The sequence below is a fragment of the Mirounga angustirostris genome, unplaced genomic scaffold, assembly GCF_029215605.1.
Source record: "Mirounga angustirostris isolate CCGP_5_RB_7025 unplaced genomic scaffold, mMirAng1.0.hap1 SCAF_15, whole genome shotgun sequence".
Classification (NCBI taxonomy): domain Eukaryota; kingdom Metazoa; phylum Chordata; class Mammalia; order Carnivora; family Phocidae; genus Mirounga; species Mirounga angustirostris.
In genome coordinates this window covers 36247603-36263970 of record NW_026991723.1, presented here as the reverse complement: position 1 = coordinate 36263970, position 16368 = coordinate 36247603, and the positions used below count along the sequence as shown (strand labels likewise).

The 16368-nt window shown below is 34.8% G+C and overlaps 1 protein-coding gene and 1 pseudogene across 1 annotated transcript in view; both read left to right on the top strand.

Moving 5' to 3' along the window:
* The window catches only part of PTPRD (protein tyrosine phosphatase receptor type D), a 2419801-nt gene that overhangs the window by 255347 nt on the left and 2148086 nt on the right, over positions 1 to 16368 (top strand). The window lies entirely within an intron of this gene.
* On the top strand, positions 12702 to 12834 carry LOC123850375 (U4 spliceosomal RNA; annotated as a pseudogene).

The window sequence follows — 16368 nt, the reverse complement described above, 5'->3', positions numbered from 1 at the left end:
TCATGTAGTGTTCCCTATTCATTGTTTGTGCATAACACCCAGTGCTCCATGCAGAACGTGCCCTCTTTAATACCCATCATCAGGCTAACCCATCCCCCCACCCCCTCCCCTCTAGAACCCTCAGTTTGTTTCTCAGAGTCCATCGTCTCTCATGGTTCATCTCCCCCTCAGATTTCCCCTCCTTCATTCTTCCCCTCCTGCTATCTTCTTCTCATTTTTATGAGTATATGAGGTATAAAGTTGGGACATAATCATCTTAGAGAAACTACCCAGAATTTAGAAAAATAAGAATTAGGGTAATAAGGTATATGCCATTCTCTGCTAGAATATGTTAGAGTAGTTATGTATATTCTTTCTGAGCCTCCTTTTCTCATCTATAAAATGGGAATATTAAGTACCTTTAGAGTTTTGTTGTGATGACCAAATGAATAAAATGGGTGTGAACTTTTTAAAAGCATAAATCTCGGGGCGCCTGGGTGACTCAGTCGTTAAGCGTCTGCCTTCGGCTCAGGTCATGATCTCAGGGTCCTGGGATCAAGCCCTGCATCGGGCTCCCTGCTCATCGGGAAGCCTGCTTCTCCCTCTCCCACTCCCCCTGCTTCTGTTCCCTCTCTCGCTGTGTCTCTCTCTGTCAAATAAATAAATAAAATCTTTAAAAAATAAAAATAAATAAAAGCATAAATCTCTAAAGGACTGCTAATTACTCAAGTGTTACTAACACTTTGAAATGGCATTTTGAGTATCTGGGACAAGCCCATGTGAAAAACATTTTTGTACAGGGAATCTTCTGGGCCTCTTTATGGTTAAGTCATCTGGTGATCTTTGGCATTCCTGGCATAAAACAGACAATTCCTGGGAGACAAACAATCTCGTAAAGGCACTGCCTCTGTCACTTTACTTCCTATTGCTGATATTTCTGAAATGCATTAATAAGTTTTTAGGAAGCCACACTAGCCTCTGGCCAGGTAGATCTAATCTTGGTTCAAACAAACAACAAATAAAATCTGAAAAGGAATAAAGTAGTTTTCTATTTTCTTTAAAGATCCCCTCTTAAAAATCAAAAAGAGAAATCAAATGAATTAATAATCTGAGATGTGAATATATGCAGGTAATAGTAATATTTTTTCCTGGAAGTGTCCACATCATTTCCAGGGCACACCTGAATGTATTCTCTAGTACCAGTTTAGATTTTGTCAGTAGACAAAATCTTTGTCTACTGACAAAATTTGATTGTCTACTGACAGTATTTACCTGTATTTTAATATCTCAGATTTTCATATTAGCTAAAGTAGGCATATCATAGAGTGTTTCTTCCATTTTCTATAACTTCTATATTTACCTGTTGAAATGCATATGCATTTCCCAAAGAATGATCTATAGAACACCAGTCCTATGAGATTTCTTTCTTCTTTTTTTTTCTTTTTTTAGATTTTATTTATTTATTTGACAGAAAGAGAGCACAAGCAGACCGAGTGGCAGGCAGAGGGGGCGGGAGAAGCAGGCTCCCTGCTGAGCCGAGAGCCTGCCATGGGTCTAAAGCCCAGGACCCTGGGACCCTGAGCCAAAGGCAGACGCTTAACCAACAGAGCCACCCAGGCGCCCATCCTATGAGCTTTCTATTGTTAACAAAGCATTCCATGATCAGGTATATCTCCAAAATATAACAGTTTACATTAGCATATTATTGATCCTGAGAAGTCTGAGTACTTTGAATATTTCCCAAATTTATATGACCAAGAAAGGATTTTAGATTTGTTTTTTGGCTAACATCACATGGAACTAAATTTTACAAAACATGCTGGAAAATATGAAAATATAGATTTCTCCTTCATAAATTCTTTTTTTTTAAGATTTTATTTATTTGAGAGAGAGTGAAAGCGAGAGAGATCACAGAGGGAGAGGGAGAAGCAGACTCCTGGCTGAGTGAAGAGCCTGATTTGGGGCTCGATCGCAGGACCCCAGGATCATGACCTGAGCCAAAGGCAGACGCTTAACCGACTGAGCCACCCAGGCTCCCCTCATAAGTTCTTTAGTAACGCAAATCAGATGATTAGAAAATGCAAAAGTGGAAATAAAATTTTGCAGATTTTTATTTTGCCAAAAGACCTTGGCTACTTTACTAAAAAAAAATTTACCACAATATAAACATATAATAATATATAATTATAAGATGACTAGATTATTTAACTATGAGAAATAATATATTCATAAGTCTTCCATGAGAAAATGTGCATCTATTTAGTGAACAAAATTTTTTAAAGATTTTATTTTTATTTATTTATTTGAGAGAGAGAGAGCCAGAAGGAGAGTGAGAGAGGGAAGTAGACTCCCCACTAAGCAGAGAGCCTGACATGGGGCTCCATCCCAGGACAACCTGAGCTGAAAGCAGATGCTTAGCCGTCTGAGCCACCCAGGCATCCCTAGTGAACAATTTTTCTAAGTTGACCTAACCATGCTCCTATCGAGTAATGATAAGATACCTGTTAAGGTCAGAGAAAGGTACCATGGCCACATCCAAAATCATGACATCTAGTACAGACAAACCACACAGCACACATCCTTTCCATGTCCTCCCTTCTCTCTTCCAGAATTACTATATATCCTTCCCACACTCAGTAAAACATGTTATGAAGATGGAGCTAACAGCAGAAGGTGTAATGTCACACTAGCTGTAGCCTCATATTCATTTTCTTCATATAATCCCTTCCAGCAGAGTGACAGACAAGGTATTTCAATCACCTTCCCAATACAAAGTGGATACAAAACAATTGCTGAATGAAATGCAATCAATATTTTTGTAAATTCATAGCTTAGAGTCAAAGAATTTAAGAAAAATCTTTGACTAGATCTTTTTTTTTAATATTTTATTTATTTATTTAACAGAGAGAGACACAGCGAGAGAAGGAACACAAGCAGGGGGAGTGGGAGAGGGAGAAGCAGGCTTCCCGCGGAGCAGGGAGCCTGGCTCGGGACTCGATCCCAGGACCCTGGGATCATGACCTGAGCCGAAGGCAGACGCTAAACGACTGAACCACCCAGGCGCCCCTCTTTGACTAGATCTTAAGAGTCAGTAGAATTGACTGGTGGTGGGTATTGAGGAGGGCACATTCTGCATGGAGCACTGGGTGTTATGCACAAACAATGAATCATGGAACACTTCATCTAAAACTAATGATGTAATGTATGGGGATTAACATAAGAATAAAAAAATATTTAATTAAAAAAAATTCAAAAAAAAAAAAAGAGTCAGTAGAATTGAATGTAGCTATTCTGTGCACATTTGTCAACACCAGACACCCATAGACTTGGGTTGTAAAGGTTGTAAAGAGATCAAGAGACAGTATCTGTGAAATATGGAGAATTCAACCCTAAACTAGATTGACTGTGACATATACCCATATAAAAATGTACATACACGTGTATTAGCACTTTAATCGTCAAAAAATGGAGATAATCTAAATGCCTATCAGCTTAAATGTCTATCAATATTTACATATACATATATACAAATATACATTTGTATATATGTATATTTGTATACAATATATACATTGGTTCATATGTACAAATATACATCATAGATGATTTTCATAAACTTAAGGCTGAGCAAAATGTTCAATTATTAATATAGGATGTTACTTTATATATAACTTTGGGGAAGGAAATTTTTTCTCTACCTTCAAGTTTCTTCTAGCTGTCTAAAGAATTAAATTGGCATGAGACAGATTAATAAGAGTAAAAAACAATAACAACATTTAATTATGTACAGAGAGAGACCCAATAATGGAATTGAGATCCCCAAAACTGAGCAAGGCAGACAGTTTTTGTACTTTTTAGAGAAAGAAGCCATAAAACTGTGAGGAATTGACAGGACAAAGAAAACTTATGTTCAGGAGTTTCAATTTGTAAAGAATTCTAAAGAGAATTTGGGCTGGGGTAGTAAATAGTAGAAGTAATAGGTTTATTTATATAGCCTCAGCTTGGAATTCCTTATCTCTGGTGATGTCTCTTTATTACCTGGTACAGGGAGGGTACTTTTCACATGGGAGATTTATTTCCTACTTTCTGGAGACAAAGCAGGAGTCAGAGTGTTTTTCTGGAACTCTTTTTTAAGTAATTTTAATTTAAAATAATCAATATTCCAAAGTGGCACATTTGGGGGCAGCCTACCCTTAGCCTCTACATAGTTTTAAAACAACTAAAACAAACTAAACAATGTTTAGAGGTATTACATATATATAGGAAAATAAGAGGAATTAAATTACTAATTAAGAAGCTAATAACTTGAGGAGGTGAGAGCATGATGTAGTTTAGAAACAAGAGTACAGCAGGTTTCAATTTTATTGCTAAGGTTCTACTTTTAAGCTGAATTCTAAGTACATGAAAATTCACTTTATTATTCTTTATGTCTTTTTTATTATGATTCAGATATTTAACAATAAATAAATAAATTATTCATTTCATTCCTGAGAAAGTCTTAAAGGGTTTCTAATAGTTTATTTAATTTTAACAGTAATTGGTTGTGTTTTGAGGGGTAACTTGTCAATATAATATAGAAAAAATGACCAAAAAAGTGTTTTCTAATAAATGATAAAATTTCCTTTTTTGAACATGAGTTTAAAATAAATGAATTTAATATTATAGATGGTATTTTGTCATACGTTTGTTACTTAACTTTAATTTCAAAGAGCTTGTTCTCATTTTGTGAGAGGTAAAGCCTTGATTTTTAAGGAGCATAAGGTTATTTGACTCTTTAATCTTATTTTTATTCTTTAAGAAATTTTCTATTAATGACTTTAGGATGTTTCTTCTGGACGTTTCCACTCATGCCCCATGTTCTCTAAATCCCCTCTTGGGAGATTGAAGGGAGTGGTAAAATTTTGTTGTATCGTTGAGGATAGAGGATGGTAGAATTAAAATAGTGGTTATTATAATGATGCAAACAAAATGTTATTTATTAATATTGATGACTGAGAAGTACTCTTAGAAAGTGGAGTAAACAAGCTCTGGGATGATCAAATGGCAGGAAAGGAAAAGCACTAGATTTTGCCATTAGTGGTTCCTTCAATATCATTGGACTATTACCATAAGTTTTTTCACAAATACTGTTTTTGGTGTAAACTTCAGGGCTACGTCAACAAATTAACCTGACCACAGCTCTGCCTCCAAAACCCTGATTTTAAGGGAGAGGTTTTAAAGGGGGAGTTTTAAAAGGAGTTTTTTAAAGGGAGAATTTCAAATATAAAGTTGTAATATAGCTCAGCACATTGAAAATGATTATTTCAAAGATGATTATATTATTTTGGATTTAGGTAAACAAGTTGATATTCTGCCTCACATGCACACTTGGTGTGGCTTATCAAATTTGAGGGGATTTTACTCAGCTATAAACTCTGTGGAATATAATTTAATCTTTCTTTCATGATACAAAAGCTACCTAAAGATATTGCTGCATTTAAGGATCAGTATTATGGATATTGTATAAGAGAAGCAGAGAAATGAGAGTTAATATAGATTTTCCTGGATAAAACAGGTTATATTCTATTTTGTAAATTTTGTACTTATCTTAAGTCATTTAGATAACACATGAAATATAAGTATTATAGTGACAAGATAGAGTAATAAAAATAAGACAGTGTCATGATTGTATAACCAAAAATTAATAAATTGTGAGAAAGATTTACATCTAATGCCTCAAAAAGCTTGAACAAGAAATACATTCAATTACATATGCTCTTGGAATTATAAATCCACACACTCACACATATATAGCTACTACTACTTGTGATCCATATTTCATTACTTTAACCTTACATGTAAGACAATTGTCTGTTTTAAATGCAGGACCTCACCTGCGCTATCTACAGAGGTGATGTAAAATTTCTACTTGAATAGCAATAAATCATGTTAATTCAGCCCTAGTCAAATGAAACTTGGTAGAAAGGATGGAAGAAGAATAGGAATGAGAATGGTCAAAACAGACTATTGAGTATAAGAATCTGCCCAATTGAAGTGATGAAGTAATACTGGGTTAAGTACTTCCAGCTATGAAACAAGAACTAGATCAGCAGGAGTGTTTGTATAATCATACTAATCTACTGATAGTTAAATATGTTAAAATAATTTTGTATGAAAATAAATAATAATTTTGTATGTTTTGATTTTAGTGCAGTGTTTGCTTACAAATCCAGTGAACACAATTCAAGTAATTTCAAAAATGAGGTGAAAATGGACTGCCTGCCAAAGGTCAATGAGATAAGACTGGGTTGCCTTGGAACTACAAGCAGAGCTCACAGATTGATAAAATAAGAGCCCACCTTATTCAGTCCTCGTTCGACCACATTCTCTTCTCAAAGTGAGGCTTAATGAAATTGGGTTTACCTATCAATGCCTCCAAAATTAACATGGGTACCTAATATTGACTAAAAATTCAATCTTTCTAGTAAGATGCATTTTCTAAAGAGAGTTGCTAACCCATCTATGCAGGTCCGCATTTCCAACCCATCAACCTTCACTGTCAAAGTACCATCTGGGAAGTGAACATGTCTATTATTTTGTGTGTCCATTTGTATTTTCCTAGGTCCTCAAACTTTCATTCCCCAAAAATCTTAATAAATTAATAAACCAAGGGAAAATATGAGACACATTTTCCTTGTGCAAATGTGAAACAAAATTTTAAGAATCCTCTACTTGACAAAGAAGTTAGAATTCAAACATCTGGAAGATGCTAACCACTGATTTCCCAGTATCATTTCTTGGATAAATAATGACTTTTGACCCAAGCCTCTGCACATTTGAAAGCTAAGGTTCCTGGCCATGATTAAATCCAACATGGGTATTTAGCACCCTGTAATCATTTCATGGCTTCCACACAATATCCTTTCTTAGGGATGAATAAGAGGTTCTCTTTAAACAAATCCATTCCCTCTTCTTTAGAGAGGTTTTGTGTATGACTCTTAATCTCCATCTAAGTGTATTTGGACACTGAGATAAACAGATTGTTTACTGTCAACTGTATGAAAGGCACTGCAGTGAGCCAGGATAAAACATGATTCATTGATTTTAATCATGTTCAAATGAGCCATCCCAGAGAATATCATGTAAAATACATGATATCCCAGAGAATATCATGTAAAATAAAGGCAGTATTTTAGATAACAAACTTGTTTAGAATGCCTACTTCCAAGATAAATTGACTTGGTTCTGAATGTTACTTCTTAGTTCCTTTGACTGCATTTGACTATAAAAGGCAATTCCTTGCTGATTAATTGCTGAACATTTTCAAACTGATAAGGCTTTCAAGGTTCATCTCCTATGATAAAATATGGGGGGGGGGACTCTATTTTGACCACCTAATGTAATAGATCTACTTATTAACTCATAAAGTATTGTTTAATCCGTATTGCCCCATAGCTTGCTAACTTGTATCATCCCACAAGCTAGTTACACCCATACATCTGCCTTAAAAATCATCATTAATATTTCTCTTTTCGTTTTTTGAAAGATAAATCATCTGGATGCTGACTTGCTTTGCAGCAACTTGATCCTGAAAATTTTCTAGTCTTATAGTGTAAACTTCTGGTGACATACAAACCCCATCCTATATATTTTCTTTTTTCTCCAAGTCTTCATCATATTAAAGATATGCATGCTTGTTCTCTATAAGTGGAAAAAAACATGCTAAATAGTATCCCCTCCATGAGAGAAAAAAAAAATTGATAAGCTGGACTTCATTAAAATTGAAAAAATATCTGCTCTGCAAAAGATACTGTGAAAAGAATAAAAAGCCACAAACTGTATGAAAATATTTGCAAAAGACCCATCTGATAAAGGACTGTGTCTTAGTTCAGATTACTATAAAAGAATAACACGGATTAGGTGGCTTAAATAACAAACATTTTTTCTCAGAGTTCTGGAGGCTAAGAAGTCTAAGATCAAGATATGGATAGATTTGATGTGTGGTGAGGACCCTTTTCTAGATTTCAGACTGTCAACTTCTGGTTGTATCCTCCCATGGAAGAAAGAGAGTAAGAGAGTTAGGGACACAAATAGCATTCAAAAGAGCTTCATTCTCATGACCTAATCATCTCCCAAAAACTCCACCTCCTAATGCCGTCACATTAGAGGTTAAGATTTCAACATAGGAATTTAGAGGGGCACAAAAAATACAGTCCATTGCAGACTCCTATTCAAAACATACAAAGAACTCCTGAAACTCAACAGTAAGAAAACCAATAACCCTACTAACAAATGGGCAAGATCCTTAACAGACACTTCACCAAAGAAGATATACAGATGGCAAATAAGCATATGAAAAGATGCTGTACATCATATGTTCCCAGGGAAATGCAAATTCAAACAATAAGTTAACACTACACACTTATTAGATTGGCCAAAATCCAGTATACAGATAATACCAAATGCTAATGAGGATGTAGAGCAACAGGAATTCTCATTCATTGCTGGTGGGAATATAAAATGGTACATCCACTTTGGAAGACAGCTTGGAGTTTCTTACAAAACTAAACATGCTCTTAACCATACCATCATGCAGCAATCATGTCCCTTGGTATCTGCCCAAAGGAGTTGAAATCTGTCCACATAAAATCCATACATGGATGCTTATAGCAGCTTTATTCATAATTTACTGAACTTGGGAAGTAACTGAGATGCCCTTCAGGAGGTGAATGGATAAATATACTATGGTACACCCTGACAATGGAATAGTATATTGCTAAAAATAAATGAGCTATCAAGCCATGAAAAGACATAGAGGAACTTTAAGCACTTATTCCTAAGTGAAAGAAACCAGTCTGAAAAAAAACTACATACTGTATGATTCCAACTATATGCCATTTGGAAAAGACAAAATTATGTAGACAATAAAAAAAAAAATCAGTGGTTTCCAGAGTCTGCAGGGAGGAAAGGATGGATAAGCTAAGCACAAAAGGATGGTTAGGGCAATGAAATTATTCTGTATGTTATTATAATGATGGATATATATCACTATACATTTGTTCAAACTCATTGAATGTACAACCAAGAGTCAGTCTTAATGTAAACCATAGATTTTGAGTGATAATGATGTGTCAGTGTAGTTTCATCAGTTGTAATGAATGTACCACTCTGGTGATCTCTGGTCAGGGATGTTGATAATGGTGGAGGCTATGCATGTGTTTTGGTAGGGGGCAGATGGGAAATTTCTGTACCTTCCATTCAATTTTTTTGTGAACCTAAAACTACTCTAAAAATGTCTATTTAAATTTTTTAAAAGTCCCCTCAAAGAGAAAATAATTGTTTTTATCAACTATGTTAAAAAGATACTAGAAATGAGTGAAGGATTTGAATAAACATTTTTCCAAACATACGCAAATGGACAATAAGCACATAAAAAGTTCTCACATCATTAGCCATTAGAGAAATGCAAATCAAAACCGCAGTGAGATACTACTACAGGCCCACTAAAATATGGTTATGACGGAAAAGACAGATAATAGTAAGTATGCTTGAGGATGTGGAAAATTGGAATCCTCATACACTGCTGACAGGAATATAAATGGGGCATCCATTTTGGAAAACAGTTTGACAGTTTCTCTAAATGATAAATACAGACTGGCCATATGACCCAGCAATTTCAGTCCTAGGTATATATATACTCATGAGAACTGAACACATATGTCCATAAAACCTCATACATAAATGTTCATAGCATGGCTGCATTTCTTTCTGGGAGCTTTAGGGGAACATACATTTCCTTGTCTTTTCCAGTTTCTAGAGGCTGCTTGTATTCCAGATGTTCCCTTCCATCTCTAAGGCCTGCAGTGACAATGGACAGTAGATTCGTTATCAGATTATATCACTCAGATTCTTACTCTCCTGCCTCTCTGTCTCATTTACAAGAGCTCTTATGATTACACTGTGCTCACCTGAATGATCCAGGATAATTTCCACCATCTCAAGCTCAGCCGATTAGCAATTTAATTCCATCTACAAACTTAATTATAATCCCTTTTGCCATGTAACATAATATATTCACAGGTTCTGGGAATTACAATGTGGACATCTTTGGGGGAAGTTTTTCTGCCTACCATAGATGACTCTTTTTTGTTTATTTCTTCTTGTCATTTCTAAATGATTATTTTAAAATTAAGCCTACATTCAATAGATATTGCTAAATGAAAACATCTTATTTAAACAAAATATTTTTTAGTAGACATTATTTTTTAGAGCAGGTTTAGGTTCATAGCAAAACGGAGTGGAAAGTACACAGATTTCCCATATATCCTCTACCACAACACAATTACACTTTTTCACGTATTCAATCATATATTAATCTTCCAATTAATGACTCATTCTGATGACACTAAAAATATTTAGGGACATGGAAACAAATCTACAGTACATCAGAGAGGCATATGTATGTGTGTGTATATATGTGTTTGTGCATATTCCTATTTATTCAGAAATAACTGATGGAGGGGCGCCTGGGTGCCTCAGCCATTAGGCGTCTGCCTTCAGCTCCGGTCATGATCCCGGGGTGCTGGGATCAAGCCCCGCATCGGGCTCCCTGCTCCGTGGGAAGCCTGCTTCTCCCTCTCCCTCTGCCCCTGCTTGTGTTCCCTCTCTCTATATATCTCTCTCTGTAAAAAAAAAAAAAAGAAAGGAAGAAAGAAATAACTGATGGAAACATAGACCACAATGTTAACTGGGATGATTTATTCTTGGGGACTGGAATTAGAGCTAGAAAATATCTGTATGTGACTGCATGAATGTGTGGGTGTGCGCGCACATTTGTATGAATATATACATGTGTATATTTATACTTTTTCACATTTGTGATTGCATTTCACTCATTGTTAGAAAAAATAAGATTTTGAAAATGAAGAATTAATGTACCACATTTGATATGCAAATGAAGGAGGTAAGCGATTTTTAATTTTTTGATGGCATATGCTAAAGGTACATTTTTAATACAAGGATAACAAGTTATATCCCACATGATATAAGTGATCAAGGGCATATTATTAAGAAGGATTCAGAGGCCATATCCTTGTTCAGAGGGAAAGAATTTTGACTGAGTGGTAATGAATGCCATGCATGGCGCAGTGTTTAGCAATTGTAGTATGTATTCATCATCCCTATTTTAAGTCATTAGAGTTCTATTTTATACCCCCAAACACTATTTTCTGACATTCATTTTACCTAAAATTAAATGGTACTCTTTACAAACTAGGTAACAACATTCAAGTTAAGAAAGTGGGTTTTAGGCATATGTGATTGATGATTTTAGAAAATTTACAGTTAGAAGCTCAGGTCTTTTTTTTTTAAGATTTTATTTATTTTATTTTATTTTATTTTATAGAGAGTGTATACGAAGGGGGGAGGGGCAGGGGAGAAGGAGAAAACCTCAAACAGACTCAGTGCTGCTCCTGGAGCCCAGCACAGGGCTGGATCTCACGACCCAGAGATAATGACCTGAGCCAAAACCAAGAGTCAAATGCTTAACCGACTGAGCCACCCAGGTGCCCAGAAGCTCAGGTCTTAATATTGCCTCATAAAAAGTGAAAAACCATGCCTAAAGGAAAAACAAAAGGTACTCATGAAAAGCAGTGTTGGTCTCACTAGCCACAGTGAAAGGCAGTGGAGCCTGAAAAGAGACAGGAACGAGGAAGAGAAGCGGAAATCAACTGGGTGATAGTGGTGTGTATGTGGTTCTTGAGAATAAAAATTGTTGGAAACTGGTAGGGTGGGTATGTGTTATAGTGAGGAGAGAGAGAATTATCTTCTCCCCATGGCCTAGGATTTGGCCACCTGGCAATTATAAGTATTTAAACATTTGCTTTATCTTAACAACATCACAATTGTGCAGCACATAAAATTATAACCATAACAAGATTTCACACAAATTGATAATCAGATCAGACAGATGGACAGACTCAAGATCAGAGTTGAGCAGGAACTATGTAGGAACACACGTTCTGTGGAATTACAAGTACCTCTCATTTTCAGATCCACATCTGTACCTCCTTTTCTACTACTGATTCCAGTGAATGTAACCCACGCACAGGAAAGCAGGATTCTCCCACCATCCTCCTCACCAGTCAGTCTACACACAGGGGGAAAAGATGCTCTCAGATAATTTCTCCAACTCTAATGTTATGACCCTGAGCTTACAATGGAAAAAGATAATAGAATTTGTTTTAAACCTGCATACTCAGATGTATTTTATTTTTCTGGAATTCTAATATCACTTGCAGTTTAGAATAATACCAAATCTTGTAAAACTATAGCATATATAACCTATGCCATCTTAGTTAAATTACTCTAATATACATTTTTATATTTTTCCAGTCTTTAGTTTGTTTTCCAGGTATTTTATACACTGTTCTGCTATTCTTAGACATTCTGAATCAGACAATTGATTGATTCATGAATGCATTTAAAACACAAATTTAGTCCTCACAATGAACCAGGTATTGTGTTAAATCCTGGGGAGAACAAGGTCAATAGACATATTTTGCATTCAAGAAACACAAGTTCTTGTTTTGGATGATATTAACTAAGAGCTAGGGAACGGATTTTGTTTCTAATTTGTCTTTTCATAATTTTGTTCATGGACTTCTTTGAAATCCATTGAAATATTTATTTCAGCATTTTGATCTTAGATTAATACTATTTTGTTCTTTAAAATACTATCATTGAGCTTTGCGCAGTGGCACTATGGTAGCCAATGAGGTTTATCTGAGGCACGATTATTGCTAATTAAAATACTATCATTGATTCTAAGGTTTAATATTGTAGTTTTTGTATAATTTCTTAAATATAGTTTCCAATAATACATTATGTGATAATTAATTGAATTTAAATTGAACCCTGGGGTCAAGGCCTGCATCAGGCTCCCTGCTCAGCGGGGAGCCTGCTTCTCCCTCTGCCCCTCCCCCCTGCTTGTGCGCGCTCTCTATCTCTCTCTCAAATAAATAAATAAAATCTTTTTTAAAAAAATGGAAAAAATGGAAAAAACTTAAAAAATAAATTTAATATAGTTGTACATTGTCAGACATAAAAGGTACTTAAAGATTACTCAAAATTAGCAAAATATATTTTCATGTGTAAATTTATGTCAGAAATGTATTATAATGATTTATAATTGATAATAATATTTGTGATGAGTTTCCTTATGCAAAAAAATAATTATTTTTTTAAAGATTTTATTTATTTATTTGAGAGAGAGAGAGGTTGAGAGGAGGGAGGGTCAGAGAGAGAAGCAGACTCCCTGCTGAGCAGGGAGCCCAATGTGGGACTCGATCCAGAGACTCCAGGATCATGACCTGAGCAGAAGGCAGTCGCTTAACCAACTGGAGCCACCCAGGCGCCTGCAAAAAAATAATTATTGAACACGTATGAGTCAGAAACTCTGGTAGGTGATTAAAATTCATCAGTGTACAAATAGATTAGTCTTTTTTCTTTAGCCTTTGCAAAGCTTCCTTTCAAAGAAAGGTTGGGAAAGGAAAATGAGGCTCAGAAAAAGAAAATTAAATAACAGAAGTATAGTAAGTATGATGTGAGATTTACTAGGTGTTAACACTAGTAACCTCACATAAATATGGACAACAGAGAAGACATGGCACCAGGGATTTTTTCATATGTTTCTGACTTTTGTTGTTTTTTTTTTTTCCTAATGTGGTATTTACGAGAGGTGTGGGGTAGAGCTATTTAAATGGGAAAGATGCTTAATTTTAAAACAGTCATACCATATGTATCTTTGTGCCTTTTGAGGAATTGCACTTTTGTCATTTTTTTTATTCAACAAAAATGTATTAAATCTCTAGCAGGAAATGCAGTAGTAGGTAGATGGGTAGTAGAGGAAAATACATGGTATACCTTAATGCAATTTACAAAACAAAGGATTGCTTAAATTACTTTGTTTCAGTCTATGAATGCCTTGTATTCAGTAGATAATTATACAGGCGTATGTTGGAATTTATCATATAAAATACTGCACTGAATAGAAAATTAAGGATAAACAAAATTATACTTTAGATAAGCATTTATCTTTATTTGGAGACAAAATTTGTGTCTTTTTATGTATTATTCAAATATTTTGTCTTGAAATACCTATCGTATGGTTTTCTAGCCTATAAATTAATGCTTATATGTATTTTTCTATTGCTTCAAGGATTTAGTAATAATCATGCTTCTTACTATGTTGATGCCTTTGTCATTTCTGAATGCATGCATATTTTCATTTTAAATGTACAGAAATAAGGAGAAAAAAAAAAGGCCAGTGCCAATACTGAGGTTTTTAGATGTTTAAGTGTTAATTTGCAAACAGTGTAAATTTCTTATATATTCTACTTGATTAAAAATGATGCCTATATTCTTGAATAAACAAAGTAAACAAGTAAAGAGGACTTGTCACCTGTAAGTGACAGAAAACAACTTCAAGGGTACACTCATGATGGGAACAGAAATCAATATGATCTGATGGTCTCCCAGTGAAATGCATGTGAAGTCCATACTAATTAGCTTGTAAATCAGACTAATACTTGAGTTTATTTGGGCCAGAAAGACTACCTACTGTCAAGCAATCAAGTACTACCCCTTTAATTGCAATTTATTCCAACAACCACAATTTATTGATCCTAGCATACACTTACGCCACAGCAGTATCATTATTTGACTTTATTTTAACAGCTCCAAAAGGTTAGAAAGTTAGAAACCACTGTGAAAGAAACCATTAAAAAGTTGAGTTGCTGACATTGCTTTATACTCTATGCCAAACAATGTTTACTATATGTGTGGAATTATTAAAAGGAGAAATAAAAAGGAACTTATATTCATTGGCGCTTACTATGAACTAGTGCTTTCTTATAGCGAATATTACTTAATAATCACAAAACACACAGGCAAAAACAAAGAAGATCAATATTGTGATTTGCATTTTACAGATAAGCTGCAGCTTGAAGACTTTAAGTACATTTCTCAGAACTATAATGTTAAAATGTTAAAACCATCTTTCTGACTCCAAAGCACATGTTTAATTTCTTGCATGATTTCTGGCACAATTTTTGTACACCATTCTATGATATTGTGGTCAACTTCAAACACTCTAAGTGATATCGAAAGTGCAGAGACAGCTTATCCACATGAGTTTTGTATCCAGTATGGTCTTTAAAACACAAAACATCAATATCTGATCACACATTTGTTAGCTGTATTACCTTGTATAAGCCAATACATGTTTATTTATTTACTTATTTAAGCATTAGAGTTGTGAAATTTCACTTTGGAATTTTCAGCTAATTAGATAATGTACTGAGCATGCTTGGTAAAATAACTTTTGTAGCTTCAAAGAATCCTTAGGAAATATTCAGTAGATATAAAGAGTGGTTTAAAGTTTGGCATTTTTTCCCCTCTCCACCCCAAAATTAAAAAGGCCACCTGACCTAATTTTTGACAATTAAAAGTTATATATACTTAAGGTGTACAGCTTGATTATTTGATATATGTGTACACTGTGAAATATTCACCACATCAAGCTGGTTAACAAATCCATCACCTTATATAGTGTGTGTGTCTGTGTGTGTGTGTGTGTGTGTGTTGAGAACACTTAAGATCTACCCTTTCAGCTAATTTCAAGTTTATAATACAGTATTGTTAACTATAGTCACATTGGTGTATATTAGATCTCCAAAAGTTATTTAAATTGCATAACTAAAACTGTGTATCCCTGGACCAGCATCTCCCATATCCCACTCCCTGATAACCACCATTCTGTTCTCTGTCTCTATGAATTTAACATTTTTGATTCCATGCAGTATTTAGCTTATTTCCACTGAGCTAATGTCATCAGGTTCATCCATTTTGTCACAAATGCAAGATTTTCTCCTTTTTTAAGGCTGACTTATGTTCCTCTGTGTGCGCACACATGCACATGTATGTGTGTGTAATCACATTTTTTATCCATTCATCAGTAAAGAGACATTTGGGAATGTAAATTGGCACATCAATTATAGAAAACATGGAAGTTACTCAAAAAATGGAACTACCTTATGATCCAGCAATCCCACTTTTGGATGTATATCCAAAGGATTTGAAACCAGTATCTTGAAGAGATATCTGCATTTTTCACAAGCAAAAATATGGAAACAACCTAAATGTTCCTCAACGGATGAATGGATAGTGTAATTTTTTATACATACATTCTGAGTAGGCCTGAATTGACTGATTAGCTATCAAAATTCTTCATGTACCCTCTGTAAATCCTTGACTAGATTTAAGCCAGACTTAGTCTAGCCTACAGGAAGAGACTAAAAGGTGGAAGTCCTAAATTTTTTCTTTGTATCAGACAGAGTACTCTGCTTTTAA